At 41.5% G+C, this 20,455-nt stretch overlaps 1 protein-coding gene across 4 annotated transcripts in view; it reads left to right on the top strand.

Moving 5' to 3' along the window:
- Positions 1 to 20,455, top strand: part of LOC6736801 (tyrosine-protein kinase Src64B) — a 32,559-nt gene that overhangs the window by 5,928 nt on the left and 6,176 nt on the right. For 2 of the 4 annotated variants that reach the window (XM_016170195.3, XM_039293249.2), the window contains one exon: positions 7,398 to 7,428. The exons of the other annotated variants lie outside the window; for them this stretch is intronic. The gene's annotated coding sequence lies outside the window, so the exon portion shown is untranslated. The remainder of the gene's footprint in view (positions 1 to 7,397; positions 7,429 to 20,455) is intronic. 4 annotated transcript variants of the gene reach the window in all.

Raw genomic sequence — 20,455 nt, 5'->3', positions numbered from 1 at the left:
ACCCAAAAGCTGGCCAGGAGTGGAGCGAGGCCCGGGGCCAATTAGATTTATGGGATTAGCACAGGTCGTTGGCTATAAAACACTCGCATGCTTGCAGCGGGGCGAAATCAACGTGAAAATCGAGTCTCCATGTGGATGAGGATGAGGATCCACTTGGAAACACACACCCATTCGCAAATGGAAACTGAAGCGCTGGGATATGTGTGAGCACTGAGAGAAATTTGTGTGGGCTTAGTCAATTCAATTTGCCAGTTTAAATTCTGATTTGACTTTAGAGAAGTAGTTATATACATAAATTAAAGTAGAGAACTTTTTTTTTTTTCAAGTGATCATGGGGAGTATAATTAGCACAAATTAAAGGGAGTTTCGTGCAATATTTTCCCTGTGGACACTGCAAACATTTGCATTGTTGTGTCCTGTTGAGCTCCTCCATATTTCTCCATCTCTCTCTCTCTCTCTCTGCCCATATATCTCTCCCTATCTGTCTGCAGGCAGCTCCTGTTCGAGCCAACTCCCCACTTACCACACACACACACACAATCCCCACTTCACCGCCTACCTTCGCCGAACATCCGGTGGGCAACAAAACATTGTTTCATCCCATAAACCGCCGCCAACTTTTGCATCGGTGGTTGTTTTTTTTTCGCTCTCGCACTCGGCGAGCTTTGTTCCGGCCTTCCGTTCCGTTGCCCCGGCGTCCTCCTCACTTCTACTCACCTTCCGCCGCCCACCACCACCCCACGTCCTGTTCGCCTTGCCATTGAGCGGCCGCGACGATGACGCGTGCTCCTGGCCCATGCTCAGAACCACGTACCGCCGCACACATTTCCGGACTCAGGCGGACTGTTTTTGTGCCCTAGGAAGAGGGTATGATGATTATCAGAGAATATTTTAGGATAATGTTATAAAAGTGTTATCGAAGTTATCGAATGTTATCGAAGTACGATCATCCCTACGAAGTTCTAATGTGATTACACATAATTGAAAGATTAGAGAGAGCATGAGAGTACTTTAAAAGCAATCCAGATCATAATATCTCAATCTAGCCTAGCTTAGTTTAGTACCTCTACAACCTCCCAGATAGTTAGGGTATTCCACACTTCGTCACCAGAATCGAATCGTTCTCACTTCTTTTCCATGGATTCGATTGTGTGGAGCTTTGGTGGTTGGATTGCTCTTCCTATTTCAGCTTCTGTGGCCCTGTTGTGTTGGCTAGTTTTCGATTTTATCGATTTTCATAAAGCTTCTATTATTGGGCGGCAGGCATTCAGTGGCAGAAAGTTTTCGGCTCTGTTACTCCAATTAGAGCACATAAACCATGCAACACAGCCAGCCGTGCAACAACAAAAACGCACAGGAGGTGAGCAATTTGGCTGCTCTGCTGACCAGGTGAAGCCAAACATTTCTGGCATTCCAATCGCATTTTTCATTGACTTCGCTCCAGCGGCGGCCAAAGGGTAGATTTTCGGTGTTAGCTTCATAAATTGAGTTTTTACTTTTCCCACCGACCGAATATTCCTTTGTCGATGCATCGGACCGAGAAATAAATTTCTCAACGTATTTATTCCGTTTTTGATGGCGTTCTTATGCGGCCATAAGCAAACTAATTCGAGTGGCATGCTACATCCATTATTTTATTGAACACGAGGTCAAAAGTTCAATACAGTCACAAACAAATAAAAAGGAATTGCAGGACACTCAAATGAAACCATGCTTATCAGCAATTATTTAGATTATCTTTACTGGGAACTGCAGAGTTACCATAGTGATTAAAATTGAAAATAAATATATTATAAAATCTATTGAATATAGTTAAGTTCTTCCTACCTCGCCTAATAAATCCCTAAAGAAGGCTCAAAGCTGGAAAATATAATCCGTGCGGCTCAATTAATCCACTCGGTCAGTGGGGCACTTTTAATGAGTGCCACTCACGTAGAAGAAACTGCAGCTGCAACTGAAACTCGACCCAATTCGAAGGCCCAAGCAAGTCATCCAAACTTATGGGATGACACTAAAATAAGAGCTCTGCCTTGCGACTTAGTGAAAACTTTTTAATTACGAGGATCGGGACAATAAAAGTTTATGAGGCGAAAAGTCCTGCCGCACTGAGTTCCCCCCTCTCCCCCGCTTATTTTGGCCAAATAAATACCAAAAGCGTGGTAAAAACTAATAAAACTGAACTCAACTCTCGGCTTCCAACGGGGATCGTAAAAAAAGCTGAGAAAATCGAGTTGAAGTTGAACATTTAATGTGTGTGCTGCCAAAAACTTGGCTAATCCCTGCAAAGCGAAATAGCGGATAGCAGATAGTCTAGTCAATAAATGGGAAAAAATGAGACTGTTGCGCTTATATTGGACTTTTTGGCACAAAGTTTTGTAAATATTTTCTCGGACGAGCCAAAGGTCCTGGGAACTTTGCTTATTGCCGGTGACAGGCCAACGAAATGGCAAATCGATTCCGAATGCAATCTCTGTCTATCTGCTAAGGGCTAATATTCAAATGAAGTTTCGGTGCATTGAACCCGCATCAGCAAGTACAAGGTGTGAATTTGCCAGCCAGCCAAGGAGCAGGAGCCAGGAGCCAGGTTGTGAATTGGTCGGCGGCAGGATGGAGCTTCGGGCCACCAGCCAGATAAATATAAACACGAAAGTGGAGCAAAGGCGGAGCTGTAGCCGCAATAACTGTCTTGGGAGATTCAAATGCCACCCGAAGAGCACGAAACTACACTGAAATAAGAAAATATTAACTAAATTGAATTTGGTTATAAATAAGTTGTATAACTCGTTCAATTTGTTAGTTACTATCAGAAAAAATTATTTACTTTTTGTATTTTATTAAACTGACAACACTTATTCTTCAAGATCTGTTTTTTTTTCAGTGTACTCGGTAAAGCAGCGTGTGGAAGCTGTGTAAATTCGATGCAAAGGCATTTCCAGAATGACAGCGAATAAAGCAAATGCTTGAGATGCCAGCAACCCTTCATCCAAACCCAACCCCATAACCCACTATCCTAACCCTTAACCCCACCGACTCTGGCAATTCCCCAAACGCACGGAAACTTGACAACTTCACATTTCTGGGAGGTCTTAGACAAACTCTTTGCACACGCTTACACACTGAGATTCCTCACTCAAAACCCTCAAATGAAATTGAAAAGTTTAACTTCAAACTTAGGGAGGGGGGATGTGGAACAACCCCTAGCTCACATTTGAGCAACTTGTGCCTAGCAACTCTTCATTTTGCTCATGAAGTTCTAGAGATTTTTACTTGTGGCTCATAAGACATTAGCCAGCTACTTTGCGGCCAGGAAGTTCCTTTGACTTCGGAGATTTCGTATGTGTTGAATAGTTGGATGGAACAATGTTTGTAATTAGTCACAACTGCCACAAATCTTTAGAAACATAATTGTGCAAAACAGGGTCATAAAAGTGGATTTACAGAACATTAAATAGTTGTAATTATGGTTGTAATTAAGTAAGAAATCTTAGGGAACCAACGAATGGTGTATAAACACTCTTAAAGTCGGTTGTCAAGACAGTTTTTTGTATCTAATTTAGCGTTGATATACAAAGTTTATTTCCTTGTGCTTAAATTCTTGGCCAAATATATTTTCCTTTAGCTAGCGAAACTTGTGAAATATATATATTATTATAGCGCCTGAACTGAGTGTTCCGCTCAGTCATTCATAAAGTTCTCAGCTTATTCGAGTTTGCTTATTCGAGTATTTGTTCCAACACGTGAATTCGTTGTGACAAATACGTGATAAATTCGTTGTAGCCTCATCAGGCAAACAAGCGCGACATGAACATAGTTTAAGTCTGACGGGTCTTGAGCTCCACAAAAGCGCTTTTCCGAGAAGGGGAACTTGGGGATGGGGGGTAGTAAGTGCTGCTTTTCCAGACAGCTACAAATTTTCATAGCATATTTCATGCTGACTTCAGTTGGCATGAGAGCGCCACACAAAACGATAGTGATAGAAAAAAAAAACAAAAAAAAATGCAAAAAGCCAAACAAAAGAAACACATTTGTTTTGCTTTGATAGTTCCCATGACAAAGTTTTGATAAACTAAAATACTTGGATGGAGTTTTCAGCTTTTCGCAGCAAATTGCTGAGCTCAACTATTTTTTTATGGCTAAGCCAGTAAATTGTGCATTTAAGAGAGTATAAAAACAAATTGCGTTCTCAGATTAAGAAATAAATATCGCGAAGTGAGCAAAAGCTAATCAATATATATAATTTTATATTTTTACAGCATTTGGAAGCTATCTATTTTTTAATGAAGACATTAAACTCATTTTTCTAAGAATCAACCAAATGCATCTTTTTTATAATTGTCCAGAGAGAGAGTTCAATGCTGAGATACTTAATCACGTGGCATTTTTTATTGCAGGAATCTAGAACAGGCTTTTTTGTGCCGTACTTCCACTGATGAAGTAGTAATTTGTCTCCACTTTTTCGCTTGACTCGAGTTATTTCTCAGCAACTGCCTCAATTGAATGACTGTCCAAACGACTTACAAAATGTCACGCTGCGATTGTGCCGATAGCGAAATCTCGTTCTCATTTTCAATTCGGAGGGTGGGCTAAGTTTTCAATGCCCCCCATCTTGGCGATTTTCCCCCCGTCCCCACACTTTTCCTGCTGCATTGCGCCGGAGCTTTTGTCTCAAGTGCATTGCAGTTGGAATTGTGTCTAGAGTGGGCTGCACTTGTCGCAAAAAAGCAGCAAAAGTTGGTGTTTTTTTTTAGCTTCAATAGAAAACAGCAGAATCCAAACCTGAAACTGAACTCAAGTGAACTGGAATTAAATGAATGGAAGCCCAGAACGCTCCCCAAACGCTTCTTCAATGCAATGCACTTTGCTGATTATTATTGCAGTTTGCTGTTTTTCTTTTTTTTTTATTTATTTTTTTATTGTGCTCACTGGGCTACGTGACGCAGCTGTAATCAATTTGACATAGATTTTTTAAATCAATAAATGGGTTTGTCACGAGCCGGGGTTAAAGTGGGATTTGACCAGGGCTTAAGGGCCATTCGATTTCCCACTCAATTAACACACACGGCGAATGGAGCTCAAATTTGCTTTTTATCTACGAAGTTTGCTCAGCAAGCAAGTTTTTTTTCGAACTGACAGACAGACAAACAAACAAACATTTATATCTCAAATAGTTCGTTTTCTCTTTTATACCAAAGTTTTAGATGCAATTCGGACTTTTATTGCCGGCATTTCTCGAATGTTTTTCGTAAATTGCATTTTATTTTCGCTGCGAGGATAATTCTGAAATACCTAATACTTTCGTGTGGTCTATTCGAAAATATTTTCCCACATTTGCATCGAATGTACAAGGCAGGCAGCTGTGCTGCCGGAAAATTGTTCACATGTCCATATTGCATGTTCGAGAGCTGCCGCCGCCGCTTTTTTGCTTGCCACCGTGCCACATAAATTGCATTTTTAGCTAGGCCAAAACATGTTGCTTTCGTTGTTTATGGGGATTGAATTCGTTGCTACAACCAAAATGTAGGGATCTTACAACACAAAAAGTACTTCAAGATTAGTTATTTATCATGGGGTGCAACTGCCTAATCAAAAGATATTATTAATTGCAGTTGTTTTAATGAAATTCAACTCGGCTCACAAGCTTGTCATACTTTTGACGTCAGTTTATTTCATTGACGTCAACTTCATGACGAATTGTCTTCAAGAATTTATTTGTGCCCTAAAGTATAAATACCTTCATAAAGTTATTCGCCGTGTTTATTTAACCTCCTGATAAATGACAACATTGCAAATATATTTTGCTTAAGTTCCGATTGTATTCAAGTTGATTTTTTTTATTCTAAAGGAGAATCTTTATAGAATCGCCATATAACAGCTCTCTTGAGACTCTCTTATTTGGTCAGCACTTCAGTTTTGTTTTGATTCCATTTGCGGTTTTGCTTTGAAATGATGCAGTCAGGAATGTTTGAACGGCAAGTGATAAATCTATTTAAAGATATGCCTGTCTATCACAGATATCAGAATGGCTCTTAGATTTCTGCTTTTCTATGTTTATGTTAATGATGCATTATCTTAGTGTGTACTCTTTGATTTTTCAAGATGTGCTAAAAGTCATTGGCCTAGAAAAAATCCAATAAAATCGCTCTCCTTCGTTTGTTCTCTGTCACTCCCTGCTGTTTGTTCAAATTTTGTTCGTCGCTATCTTCAAGTACCCGATCTAAAATAAACATGAGAAGTGTGTGCACGACCCTCGCTGCTTCAGCGCTTTTTATTTTTTCTTTTTTGTGGGGCGTACACTTCTCGAAACGGAGAAAGATACAGATACAGAGGAACAGCTGGTAGAGTAGAGAACAGAAAACCCAGCTGACTGACGAAAACCGAAAGTGATACATCTGCTCCTCAAACGAACCGAGTTGCCTCATAGGGTCAGGCGCTCCTCGTGCTGAAAATATCCTTAGAAAATGCCTCGAGGCGCAATCCACACATCCTGCGACCTGAGACGTTGACTTTGGCAAGCAGGTCACGTGAGCCTTTCGCCATTTCAGCAGCTCAGCCAACGAACAGAATAAAAACGAGGCGAGGCTGACAAAGGGAAATCCTAGAAATTCGTAGGGGTGGTCGTCCTGCAAATGTGATTGCTCCAAGAAAAAAAAAATAGGGGGGCGTACTCCTCCACTGCCTTCTCATATCGTAAAATGCAGAACAAATTTCCTAGATTTCTGTTCGCTCCGTTTTAGCGCCTTTTCTTGGCAATTGTTTCAACGTGTTTGAAATATTTTAAGCCCCATCCAACTAGCCAAAAAGCTCAGGGTCTGGGCCCTCTTTTTTGTTTTGGCTTATTTTGCTTTGGGTCTTTTGTGTTTACGCATATTCGGCTGATGCATGTATAAAAATGAAGTTTCTGCGGGGTTATAAATACGAACGAATACATACAAACATGAAAATCAATATTTGCGCCGCGTCGTCGTCATCTTTTGCCAGTGTTGCGCTCTTTTGATACCCTTTACTTAATATTCATAGGGGGTATATGGTGTTGTAAGGATGTGAAAGCATGGATGTTATATATTTATATTAATATGAAATAAGTGATGTATTTTACTGGGTATACTTTAGTTGATATTCATAGTGGTTCTACTGGTTTATTATTACATTTATTCCGCCTTTATTTGTATTTTCTGTTTGCCCCGAAAGCAGTCTGTCAGTCAGAGTAAAAAACCGAGTCAGACAGCAGCTGATAAGCCGCCATGCGGATGTGAAAATGTGCATGGATGAGGGATAGTAATAAATCTATTTACTTCCATGAGAGAATATATATAGATTAATACATACGATTTATTTACTATATCCAATGAGTACTGAGTACGATAATTGACTAAATTTGTATCTCTCTTCCATTTCAGTTTGCGATAACCAACTTTGACAGAATCAAAGGTGAGCAGAACACGGAAAACGTACTGGAAATATGTTCCATTTTTTTTTAATATTTTTTTTTTTCGGGTGGTTTTCTCCTTTGAGACTGCCAAGTTTTTGTCACATGGCCGCGGGCGATTTTGAACTTGTTCCACTTTGGCAGCGGGAATTTGTGGGGGCAGCTTTATCTTTGCATTCATCTGTCTATCGGGCCATTCTTTGGCCCAACTTCTCCTATGCTCCTATTCCTGCCCCTAACGCCCAGATAAAACGCGAAATATTCTCCTTTTTTTTTTGGCCCACAGTATTTTCCTTTTTTTTCTCGAGCCAGCTGTGTGCTCAATTCAAAAATAGAAAAAGAGCAAAAAACCTGATGGAGCTAGAGATGCTGGAATATAACAGTGGATGGATACTCGAGCAGCTTGCTCCAGTTCTTGAAGTGGACTCCAAAACGAGTTTTTCGGCACTTGCCCAACCGCCTGCCACCGCCGAAACCCCGCCTCGAATACGTAAATCAGTTGGGTTGAGTTAGGTCTGGTTTTCTGATAGTTGTTTAAGCGCATATAAAAAAGAAACAAGAGAACGAGATCCATAGGCCTAATACCAAGGTTTTTCCAGTATACTCTTTATGACCGCATAAAATCCGTTATTATATCTTTGACATGTTCGTGGCTGGCAATAAATTTCTATGCATATCCACACATCTGCGGCTAATTGACCAATCTGAAGTAACGATTGCGTTCGAGGCTAAAAAAGAATCGTAAAAATAAATCACTAAAGCTATATTCTAAAAGTTCATATCTTTAGAAAAGTACATTTAGGAGCACAGAAGAACTAAAGTTGAATAAAGCTCGCTTTAGGGTTTTTAACATTATTCTGTGACTTTTAATTGCAAATTAGATATAGTGATGAGTAGGCAATTCTTGAATCTTTTTCCCATCCATACATAAGTTTACTTCCTTTGCAGTTTTGCTTTTTAACGAGGTCTGTTTTTTTGTTTAGTCTGTCTTCTAATCGCTGGAAAACAGATTTTCTATTCCGCTGACGGATTTCGATGGATAAATTGAATTACCATGTTGCATGTGCCACACGCAATGCAGCTGTCGGTCTGGCTTTAACTTTTTGTGATGAGGTGCCGCAAAGGGGAAAGTCATCGATGCATTGCCAGTACCCACTGGCCCACTCCATTTGGCTTTCCAACGATGCATTCCTTGGATCTTTTGTTGTACACTGGGGCTCATATGTGCTCAAATCACCTGGGCCACACGCTGGGCGAAGCAGCAGCAGCAGATACCAACAGTTGAGGTCAATAGAATAGCACAGCTTAGATTTTAATACAATTGTACGATGTCAATGGCAAATGAAAATCATATGTCAAGTATGATCTTTTATGGTGGAAGCCAACTTATATGTTGCTTATGAACTACTTTCTTGACCTGCGCTGTGCGAAGGTAGCTGCATGAATGACACACGCGGCAAGTAGCCAAGCGCATCTGGCGGGCGGTCGGGTGAACGATTGGTGGTGGCCAAGGGGAATGGGGCAACCCTTCAATGCCGCCTAGACAAACCCTCGGCACGTCTCGGGTCTCCAATTTCATGACTAATTATACGGGAACGCATGTGGCAGCGGGAAAGGCGAGAAGGTTAAGCGGCTGCCTTCTCGCCTCGTTCCCTTCACGAAATTATGCGGATTATATTTTTGTACTCCGCTGTTTTAACTTGCGATTGTTAGCCACCTTTGCCGTTGGGCTTACCTTTTTGCCTCTTTGGCCCTTAATGAAGTAATGGAACTGACCCTCCGTTGACTTGGGGGCTGCATGGGGGATGGTTATTTGGTTGCATGCATAAAATAGTTGCACATAAGTGCAAGCTGCAACTGCAGCATGAAACGATGATGAAAATTTCATGAATTTGCAACGGACCAAAGGAGCGGCGGTGTATCCTCATTCCTTTTTGGCCCAGTTGTGGGATGAAATGCAATTTCGCCCTGCCAGTTTTTCGAGTGGCACAAACAAACGAACACATGTGCAGCGCACTAATACTCATTTATTTTAATAGGTGTAAAGGCCTTAAGTTTACAAATTATGATACTCAGCAAGTGTGTCCCGGGCACTGGGAGACTTTTAGGGTCAAATTGTTGTGTAACTTTAACGTTAACCGGAACTTGACTCAAAACTTCGTTTTAACTTTTGCGGTCAAGACAATAATGTCATAAATAAATTACTTTAAAACGTCAAATGTCAAGATGAATCTACGTTTAAAGTAATTATGCATTTCGAAGGGCTAACCTGAGGTTATAAAGTAAGGCGTAGTTAAGATCTGCAGCACCTGCCATTTGTTCTATTCGTATTTCAGTTCTAGGTTTTTATCAGTGCAAAATCAGTTGCCTTGGCAAGCTGTTGCATAAATCAACTTCACCTGCGAACGTGAGTGTTTGTTTTTACCTGTGCCACACTACGGGTGCGTGTGTGTGTTTGTATTTTAGATAACTCAGCGTTAAGCGCCCGCTTGAAACTATGTCAAGCCCTCCCAGACACACAGACCATCACACGCCAGTGCTGCACTAATGCCGGCATTAACCCACAGCTGCTGCTGCTGGCTGCTTCACCTGAAGAGGAAGCTACGGATGCTGTTGGTTGCTGGGTGCCAGTGCCACCATCATGTGTGCTCTATAAAATATTTGTTTAAACTTGCACCGCCCACTTTGCCCCTGGTGTAGCCCATTTTCTGCATTTTCTGGTGTTGATAAGCACACTTTGCTCACGACCACTTGAGGCAGCGCGACGGGTAATCACAACTTAAATGAGTAGTTTAATTTTGTTCAAGTGCAGCACTAGAGAGATTCACCTTACAAGAAGCAGCGAAGGAACGTTAGCAGGCCAAGATCACTCAAAAGAATGTTTTCTCTTTCAATCAGTGCTTTTAGGAATTTGAATTTCTTTGAAACAGACATTTTTATAAACATATTGGAATCAAAGACCAGAATGTTTATCTCTTCTTGAATTTGGTAATGGTATCATATGCAGAATATTTTCTCCCAGTGTTTGCCATAGGTAAACGTATCTTTGATGTATTTCTGCCCCTGTCTTCGGTGAAGATATAGAGTCAGAGACCTGCTTTATGACCAGGCCGAGTGGCAAGTTGCTGCGTTGCCCGCTAGAATGACTGTTTATTGTATTCCTCTAAATTGTTGTTTATGTCTGCATTCAGACAGCAGACTGCAACTGCAGCTGCAACGGCAATGGCGTTGCAATGGGAACTTGCAACTGCAGCAACATTAGCAGAGGTAGCAACATCAGCCAGCGACTCGTCAACAACCTGACAATTTGTGCTGTCCCCCGTCTGATGGCAAAGTGTGGCGTTGTTGTCTGTTTCAGACAGTTTGCTGTAGTGGCAGCAGCAATAAAAGTGCTAAAAAGTTTCATGCCCCCAGACTGCATCCTATGCCAAAGTCCTGCTCCTTCTGCCGCTGATGTTGAAGTTCCTGGTGTCCACAGAACATTTTTCTTTTTAATCTTTTAAAACTGAGCTGCATTGTTGTGCTGCGCTGTGTGTGTGCTGCTGCATTTGAAGTTGTGGAAAGAAGAGCGGAAGAATGCCTGAGAGAATGCCGCAGTCCGCCCCCAAGAACCGGCTGAGTTTCCAGCCCTGCTTATGTCCTTGCATATTCCTCGAGCCTAATGAGAGCATTATAACTTTGTGACAAACTTTGCTGTGGCTCTCTGAATATGGGAAAGCGAGCTAAAGTACAAAAAGATAGTAGCTGCTACTGATGCTAATGAGAGACTGAGTTTTAAAGCACAAATTGTACTCATTAAAAATGAAATACAACTCAAGTTTTGTGTGAATCTCTGTAGAACGGACAGCAATCTCTCTTGGACGGACACAACTTCTCAGTAGGTACAATGAAAGACAAATTTGTTTTCTCTCATTACACATCGAGCTTAGTTCCTATATAAATCACACAATCAAATGAACATTTCTAGCGCACCTCAAGTTCTCAGTTAGTTAAAGAATTTGTTTTGTTTTTTACATTTTCCCTCCCCATGTTTTGCTTGCTCTTCGGCTTTTCTCCCGTTTCATTCATAATTTCTGTCGCATATGTAACTGCGGGGGTTGCTTGGAGTGTCGCAGGATGTACCTGATATGTCCCTGGGGGTGGTGAAATGTGGAGCTGGGTGTTATGAGGAGGTGGGTGTCATAAGAAGGTGGGGGCGGTTGAAACAGAAACAGAACTTTGTCGCGTTGTCAAGCCTTTGTGGCTGTTTTCTATTTATGTTACGTTATGTTACTGCTACCTGACTGGGACTCCCTGACTTTTCCCACCATGTCTGATGTCTGGCTGGGTTTATATACACCTCCCACTCAAGCATTTCCTTCAGCATTTTACCACCCCCAGGATGTCTGCACACGTACACAGAAATGACATCAGTGGTAGCCTGAAGCTCAGGCTGCATCGTTGAGTAGGAAATTAAATACTTCAGTCGGATGTTTGGGGAAATTTCCGTTGCTGCCTCTCGTTTCCAGCTGAAAAGTCTGTTAAAATTTGCCTTCGCCTCCTTCAGATATTCATACACGATGCAAAGCAATTTGTATGGTTATTTAAATTGCATATTTGGCTAAAATTCCTGCAAATTTATGACCCAACAGAGACTTTCACTATTTGATTTTACTATCTGCCATGCCTTTCTCCGACTCTCGCAGCCCCCCCTATTTTTTATTATCGCCCATTCAATTAGTCTGGCTCTAATGACATTTAGCCCGGCTCCCATGATAATCACCCCATGGTCAGCGTCGGTTTCCACTGCTGCACTTTTGCCCCAATTTCCCTCGGTTGCCACCAACCCCTGTTTTTTCCACATTTCCGCCCCACACTTTGCGTTGCACTGCGCCAAAAATGCAATGAAAGCGATATAAAAGGCAACAAGGCATTGCAGCCTCATTTCGGTGTTTCTTTCCCTCTCAGTTTTTGTGCAGGGTATCAGGAATGTGAGGTATGCTGTGCTATGCGAACTTTATAACGTGAAGTAAAAGTGGCAGTCAATAAAGCAGAATAATTGATCATATAATGCTTAATAGTTTCTTATAAATGTTTGCAGGTTTTCCTTTGACTACCGGGTATGCCATAGTCGAAACACCTGAATTTTTTATTTTTTTGGACACCCTTTTGTTGCCTGTTCAGTTGTTGCGTGTAACACTTTTGCAGCTCCCCATCTCCGCCCCCGCCTCGCCCCTCGCAACAAATGTCACACGAATGTGGAGCACGTCATGTGTTTATGCATGCAAATGCAGCAAACACGTTCAGAAAACACCGAAAAGAAAAGGATGCCTCTTTCTCCGATTCTCGATCGCGATTGTTGCCCACATGCCGAGTTGTATAAGAATATTTTTTTCTTTTTTTTTGGTGCAGAGGGGTTGTGACATTACATTTTCGGTAATTTGTCTTGTTGATTTAAATGTGTGATACCATAAGTTGTTGACTAGCGATGGCAGAAAATGTGTTCACATGTATCGAACGAACATGAAAATGGGATTGGCTTAAAAATAGATGGTTTTTAAGCTAACATTGTGTAAGGAGAGAAGTTAAATCAGCACAATTTAAGTTTCAAGAAAGTAAAAACCATGAAGTACAGCCATTTTCGATTGCTGTGCCATTATACGGATTTTCAATGCTTTCCCTTTCCCAAAACTTTGTAAACTATTGATTGCTGGGCCAACTGGGAAATGCCCCTTCAAACATTTCCATCTCTAACCAACGAAACGATGGGGGAATGCCCCTAAAGACTTGGAACAGTGTCTGCGATAAGGGAACCCACCTCCTCCACAGACCATTAAATGCACTCCATCGATATGCATTTGTACATTTCACTCTTTTTTTTGGGTTTTGGGGTCAACTAACGACTCTCGAGCGTTTAAATTTTGTGTTGTCCGATAAGAGCCGACCGCATCTGATGGGTCGCTTCTGTTCGAGCAGCGTCGTTTTGGGGCTTAATGGCTTATCAGCCGGTGGGCTGAATTACCGCTCCACCCTGTAGGTCCCCCTCTTCCCTTTGGTTGGATCCCTCACAAAACTTTTGGGTGTCGAAATCCCGCGCTTGACCCAATTGATAGTGCGACGTGGGACCCACACATGAGAAATGAGCTGCCAATGGCTACAAGACTTCGATTTGGGGAAAAACTTTGAGTAATTGCTGCACTCCAGTCGCAGCTCCACCTCAAAAAAAAAAAACCGAACTTTACCCGCAGAGTTCCAAAAATAATGGAATGCCAACGCAAAGTCGAGATATTGAAGTGGATATTAATTACTAAAAATCATATGAAAATGCGACTTCAACTTCTTTTACTTATCAAAGTGTAATGAAAAGCTACATCAATTAGCAGGATAAACGGAAGCAGGATATCCCGCCTGTCTTTTGATTATTTCCACAAGCATTGCCCTTGCTAATTTTCGGATAATTACACATTTATTTTTCCCCATTTACTTTTCCTCACACTGAATTAAATTCCTTGCGAGTTGCGTGTGTGGCAACATCAGGATTCAGGATACAGGCGTTAATGCCCCATTGTGTGTGGCAATGGCTTTCGCTGTCGTCATGGCCATTCCACAATCGACAATCGGACGGCGTTGGTAACAGCGGCTTGACTGGCCTTTGCCTCCACTTAACTGGTCACTGGCGGCTTTTTAGCCTTTTTAGCCAAGTGCTGACGTCGCGGGGTCAGGAACATGAACAACAACAGAAAAAAAAGAAGAAGCGTGTAAATATTGCCACCTCGTCACGGCGACGTCGTCGTCCTGGCGCCGTATCGCCATTTCCCGGAGCGCCTGTAATTTGCCACGTCCTTCGTCCTCTTGGTCCTTGGTGGTGTTGTTTGCTGCCATCTAATCGCGAACAAATATTGTTTTAATACTGCAGCGAGCTTTCTTTAGTTTAGCTAGCCAGTCCAACACACCCACTTTCAACTCGCTTTCCTCTGCAGTCAGCTTAACCTGCAATTAAGTTTTCTCGTGGCTATGAAAAGGCAAGTCGTGTTATTGTTGACGAAAATTACGGCTGTTTGTACTACCAACAATTGTAACTATTACGTGTTCCGTTTGCTTTAAAAGGAGGGAAAAACGGTTGCCTTATTTAACTACTGGGATTGGTATCCTTTAATCCATAATGGTTTTTACATACAGCAGCAAAAAGGATTTAATATATTTCTAGTCCAGCAAAAAATGGCAAAACAAGTAATTGCCATCATAAAGCTACTTATGCCACTGATTATCATGATAATCCCTCGAGCTATTTGCGGTGCACTCTGGGTCAGTACTTTTATTTTTTATAACCCATAAAATATTTAAACTTTTCGCAACCGATTCCATTTCCTGGGGGAAAATCTTTAAACGTCATCTATGGCATGTTTGTACGGTCAGAATTTTATTACTGGCGCCCTCGGCGTGTTGGACTCACATTTTTCTTCACCAGCTCGATTTCGTCATCGTTCCGCACACCCCACGCCCCCATTTCCGTTTTTTCTGCAACTTTTCCGGGGTTTCTTTCCCTTTTTTGGCGTCCTGGCACGAAATGAACTCCGGTTCTGAACTAACTCCGCCTTAATTCTTGTTTCCTTAATTTTGTTGCCCATTTTTTTTTTTTGCCATTCCCGCTGTTGTTTCTCACACGGTAATTAGATTTCTGGGTTATATTTGGTTGTTTGCAAATTCACCCAAGTCTTCCCTTTGACAGTGCTATTTATTTAGCGAACTAATTACGTGTCTTTGGATTGCCGCCTGTTAATTCCAAACAATCCCTCTCCCCACCCAACTTGTTCGCCATAAAAATCATAACTTTTAACTTGTAGCCACATACAAATATTTCATTAAAATAAACGCGAATAAGCCACAGGATGTCTGTCGGTTTGGTTGCCATCCCGCGACCGCAGGCGTCTGCGGAGGTGGGAACCCATTAAAGTAATGAGCTCATCTCGTGATGTTGCAACACGCCCCTTCCCAGTCTACATGCCACATCCCACATCCTACATCCCCTTCAGGGTCCTGCCTTTTCGCTGTTTGCTCATGGCTTCCTCCCAACGCCCCGCGGAGGTTGACAAACCCAGACCACAGAACTCACACGCGCTCATCATTGGAGGCAACACCCCATCTCGGAATCAAGTGTTATGCGTTATGATCACGCAGCACTTCCGGTTCCCTGCTCCATTCTCTCATCAAGCTCTAGGGTATTCGTCAAAGGAATAATATTCCAATAGAATAGATATCAATCGAGGTTTTGACCGAATTTGCTGACTATTTAATCAGGATTTCTTGCTTTAATTATTTTTTTCGGGGGAAGAGGATAACTCCCATTCGGTCCTTCCTTCTTTTAAAAGTTTTTTCCACTGTTTTCCCTTTCATAACCCTCACGTTCACAGCAACAACAGAAACTGCGTGAAATTGTGCGTTACAAGCAGGTCACGCCCCCAAAAAGGCGCCCTAGACAAAACACGTTCCTTTAGCTCCTCTTTTTTTTCTCTCCTTAACCCTTTGGCGCCCTGCGGGGAATCCAGGATTGTGCGGCGCCAACAAAAAAATCTGCAAATCTGTACCAACCAGCCACTGGGAATACCCTATACCCTGTAAGCTTTGGCCACATAAAACCCGGGGGATACCCTACTTGGAGCTTTGCTTTATGGTTGGCATGGCCTAGATTAAATGAGATTTAATGGAATTTAAGGAAAGGCTGAAAATGAGTTTTTATGCTGGTTACAAACAGAACTAATAACGCTTACATACTGGCAGAGTGTACAGAATAATAAGGTTTTTTTCCATGCAATTTTTGATTTTATCTCTCGCATTGTTTTTTAGTTATTGTGCACCCTTTTTTTGTCCAAGTACGTGACTTTTTTTAATTGTGCATACAAACTATAAAGCTGCTCCCTTCAACCTCCTACGTCGCCCAGTTTATTTTTCTCGCCCCGCGTCCATATATACAACTTTAATCTCCATATGGCTGCGGCTGCTCACGCCATCTGATTGATTTTTGTCACATGAACTTGTCACACTGGCCCTGAAGTCGGTCAGTGTACATAAAACCATATGAATATATCTACACTGGAGCGAAAATCGTATCAATAAATCATGTTATGAATATAAATAAATTTATACATAATTAAAAATAGTAATAATAATATGTAATTGAGTCTTAACGAGTTATTATCTCTTAATCACTTAATGCGACATTCTTGATACTATTTTTTCTCAGTGTTCTCGATGTGGGCGACGCCTACAATACTCGGGCTTATTATGATTATTGCTTCTAGTTCATTTGTTTAATGGTCTCGGAGGCGGGGAACGGAAATCATTACACTGCCAAGTCCAGACCCTCGTAAATAGAATCTGTCGAGCAGATCTCATCCGTGCCAAGAGTTTCAGGGAGTTGGTAATAGATACTTGCATAAATAAATTTATTGGTTCCTTACATCTGGCTGTCAACTTTCCATTTGCTTGTGGCATAAATTAGCTTAATTTATGTGCTCGTTCATTAGCTGCCATTTCAATTTGGGCACCAACAGACAAAGTTCAATTAATTCCAACTTCAAAGAAGTAATTTCCTGTGAATTGATAGTCATGAATTGCACTTACATATTTGAATATTTACTAGTAATTTTTTCCAATTAAATAACTTTAAATAAATGGTATTTAATTCGTAATTGGCTACAAAATATTCCGCTCGTCTGATAAACAATTTAATTTTCCTGAAATGTCATAATTTCATCAACATTCTGCTTTTAATACCAATTCATATTTTTATTTTTTTGTTTTTGCGAACTTTTCCCTTGATGCATTATTAATGACTCCAGCGCAACAAGGATAAATGTATAAAAATTGTTATTTGTTTGCTGGCGAGGAAGAGCTTACAGTACGTGCCAATAAACACTATGATATATTTATGTTTTCATTTATTTACGGCGCTCTGAAGTAAAGTGCAATTTAATATTAAAGCGACGAGCATGGAAGCCAGTCGAACGGGTTAACTGCAATGTTTTATGCAACAAATTCAATTTCGAAGTCACGTCAACGTCACTCGGATGGGTAGTAATTCATTTAATCTATTGAGCCTATCCTCTTCACTTGAGGGATGCACATAAATCGAGAATTTATTGTGTTATTCAATACTTGGACGTAGGCAAGTTCACTGGCCCACATTTCCCATCCGCACCAGCAGCAGATGTCCGTATATATTTGTATTTCATTCGGGTAATTCCTTTGGAGGACTAATCGATAGCACGTGACGCTTAAAGGTGAACGACTGTGCCACTCCGGGTTGAACGCACAGATAAGACAACACTTGGTGGGGCGGGATATTGGGGAGTGCGGCATCGGCATCCACATTCCCACAGCCACACATCCACGGCAACAGGATGACAACGAGGACGTCACACAAATTGACTTTTTAAGTAGGCAACAATGTGGCTACAGCTGACGAAGGACGAAGGACGATGGTGGTGGTGGTGGGGATGCGGCATAATAATAATGGAGCGCAATAAAAAAATGTGGGCGAAACAGAACCATTTTCCATTTCCATTCTGCAGCAACCACCCCCGAAAAACCCCCCCTTATCAAAGACGCTCCACATTTCTCAGATTGTGTGTGTGTGTGTTTGTGTGTATAGGACTGTCATCGGGAAATGACGGCATTACGGCATTTACAGTTAATGCCTTTATGTCCTCGAGGATTTGGCCTGACATGCGGTTGGTTTTGGGACTCCCCGGGGGAATCACATTCTCTTTTGCATAATATTTGATTTTATTTGGCAGTGGTGAGACCATTTCCGCAACTATTTTGGGGGCACATTGTTTATTTGGCCAAAATGTAGTTCAAATGGCTGGTTTAAAATGCATCGAAAATATAAACGAAACTAGGTTTGAATAAATTGAATAAATTCCAGGACTTTGACCAAATTTGTTATGCTATTCAATTTACTTTATGTATGAAATGTAAGAGCGGAATAGTAATGATTAGGATTGATAGGCTTTTTGATTAATATTTGGTGTCACCTTACCTTAAATTTGTTTTAATTGGTCTTCGGAACTCAATTTGTTTTGCCTTTCCATCTTGACACAACCAAAAAACACGCATCATAACTGCCAAGTTTTCACATTCGTGTTGCCGACTTTGTAGCGCATTCAAAGCCGCAATATCCAATTTAGTATTCATTTAGTTTTGTCAACTTCAACAATGGTTATTTATTGCTCGTGTGCAACAACACAGTCATCCCACATCACACAACACATGATCCTCCGTGTGTACGCCGCCCAAACCCCCAAAAGTAAACTAGAAAATTACATTTTCATGTCACACACACACACACATACAGAGAAATGAAACCGAATCGCTGTCAGCGGTGGAAAACCCGAGAATTGGTAACTGGCAACTCTGCTTTTCATTTGCTGGCCATCAGCCCATCAACTATGATATATTCGTATACTTTTTCGATTCCAACTCTTTTTCCCGCAATCCCCAATCGACCATTTGCTTTCGGTTTTTGATATACATACCAGTGCGTTGGGGTCATAAATCGCTCGTTTTTGCGGCAGAGTCAATGTAGCTTCTGTGTGTCACCTGTTCTTCTGGGGCAAACAGAGTTAAAGTGTGAATAATATGATGCAGAGGGATTTTATGGCATTTACATTTGAGAACTATGTTTATACCCTAAACTTAAATGGCACATAAATAAAATATATTCAGAGGCACTGATGATATACCTTGAAAAACAGTTACAGGATACGCAAAAGTATATTAGATTCCAAAGTACGACTATAACTATTATGTTGCTTTTATTCATCGTAGTCTTTGTTGGATAACAATGAAAAGCACTCATTCATCTTTGCAAGCTGTTGTGATAGCATTACTAGCATATTACCCTATCACTTTATCCCATCGCCAGCCCATCAACTGTTGCTCTTTCTTTGTCGAACGATGGGTAGTAAAAAATAATCCAGTCAGTCAGTGACTTTTAAAGTACATCTCGTAAAGCCACGTACATAATTGTATAGAATTTCCCAACATTATTGCAGCTTCAATGCCGGCTACTCGGTTTCGTTCACTTCGACCCCAAAAAGTAAAGGTTGCTTGACCCCCGTGGAACTTTTCGCTGTTGTTTTTGCTATTGCCGCTGGGCGGACGGGTTCATGAACTCGCCGAAAAACAAACTTTGACTTTTTATGGGCAAACGAACGCAAATCCATTCAAACTTTTGTGCTCGTTGTTGGCGGATTTTAAAGCGTCACACGTTGTGTGTGTTTATCAAGTTGAGGGGACAACAAATGCAGACGTCGCGTCGACAAAACTCAGACAGTTTAAATGTCCTGGCACAATTTCCAACACTCTAGGCACTGTCAAGTCAGCAACACTTTCCACCATTTTCATTTCGGTTGGGATTTGGGTGCTAATTTACAATGCACTGAAAACAAAACGGGCTTAATACGATGTATTCTGATAAGGTTTTTAAGTGGAAACACAATGTGTTTCAACCTACAAACTAATTTCTTTAAAAATAAAGTGCCCGAATTGGTGTAAATGATCTTACTTAGGGGATGATGCTCAACCAATTGGGTAATTTTCCGAGTGCACTTTCTTTGTTTGCCAAGGCTTGACTTGAGTCTCGGGTTTAACATGGCTTTAATAATTGACGGCACGCCAGGCCAGGCGGACCGGAACAATGTCAGGATATTAGCTAATGCCGCAAATGCATCCTGGCAACTGCCAGCATAGCGACAATTTCATGCCAGCTGCGCACACACAACAAATGCGCAACAATAACAATTAAAATTGGAAACTGCAGCAGCAATCTAGATTGTCAGGGGAGTGTCCTCGGCGCAGGAAGAGCCGGGCGGGCCATCGAGTGGTTCAACCTTGGCCTAACAGCACAGCACGCCCATGCCATCCTCATTCCTATCCGCATCCGCATCCTCGACTGCGCATTGGAGACCATAATTATCCAATTGAACAATAAACAGATGCCTGCCAGGCTTGAGTCAATAGACAATGGCTGCGGCGGAGTGAAGTTGA

The sequence above is a fragment of the Drosophila simulans genome, chromosome 3L (genome assembly GCF_016746395.2).
Source record: "Drosophila simulans strain w501 chromosome 3L, Prin_Dsim_3.1, whole genome shotgun sequence".
Lineage (NCBI taxonomy): Eukaryota > Metazoa > Arthropoda > Insecta > Diptera > Drosophilidae > Drosophila > Drosophila simulans.
The sequence above is the reverse complement of the archived record's forward strand: the minus strand, read 5'-3'. Positions and strand labels throughout refer to the sequence as shown.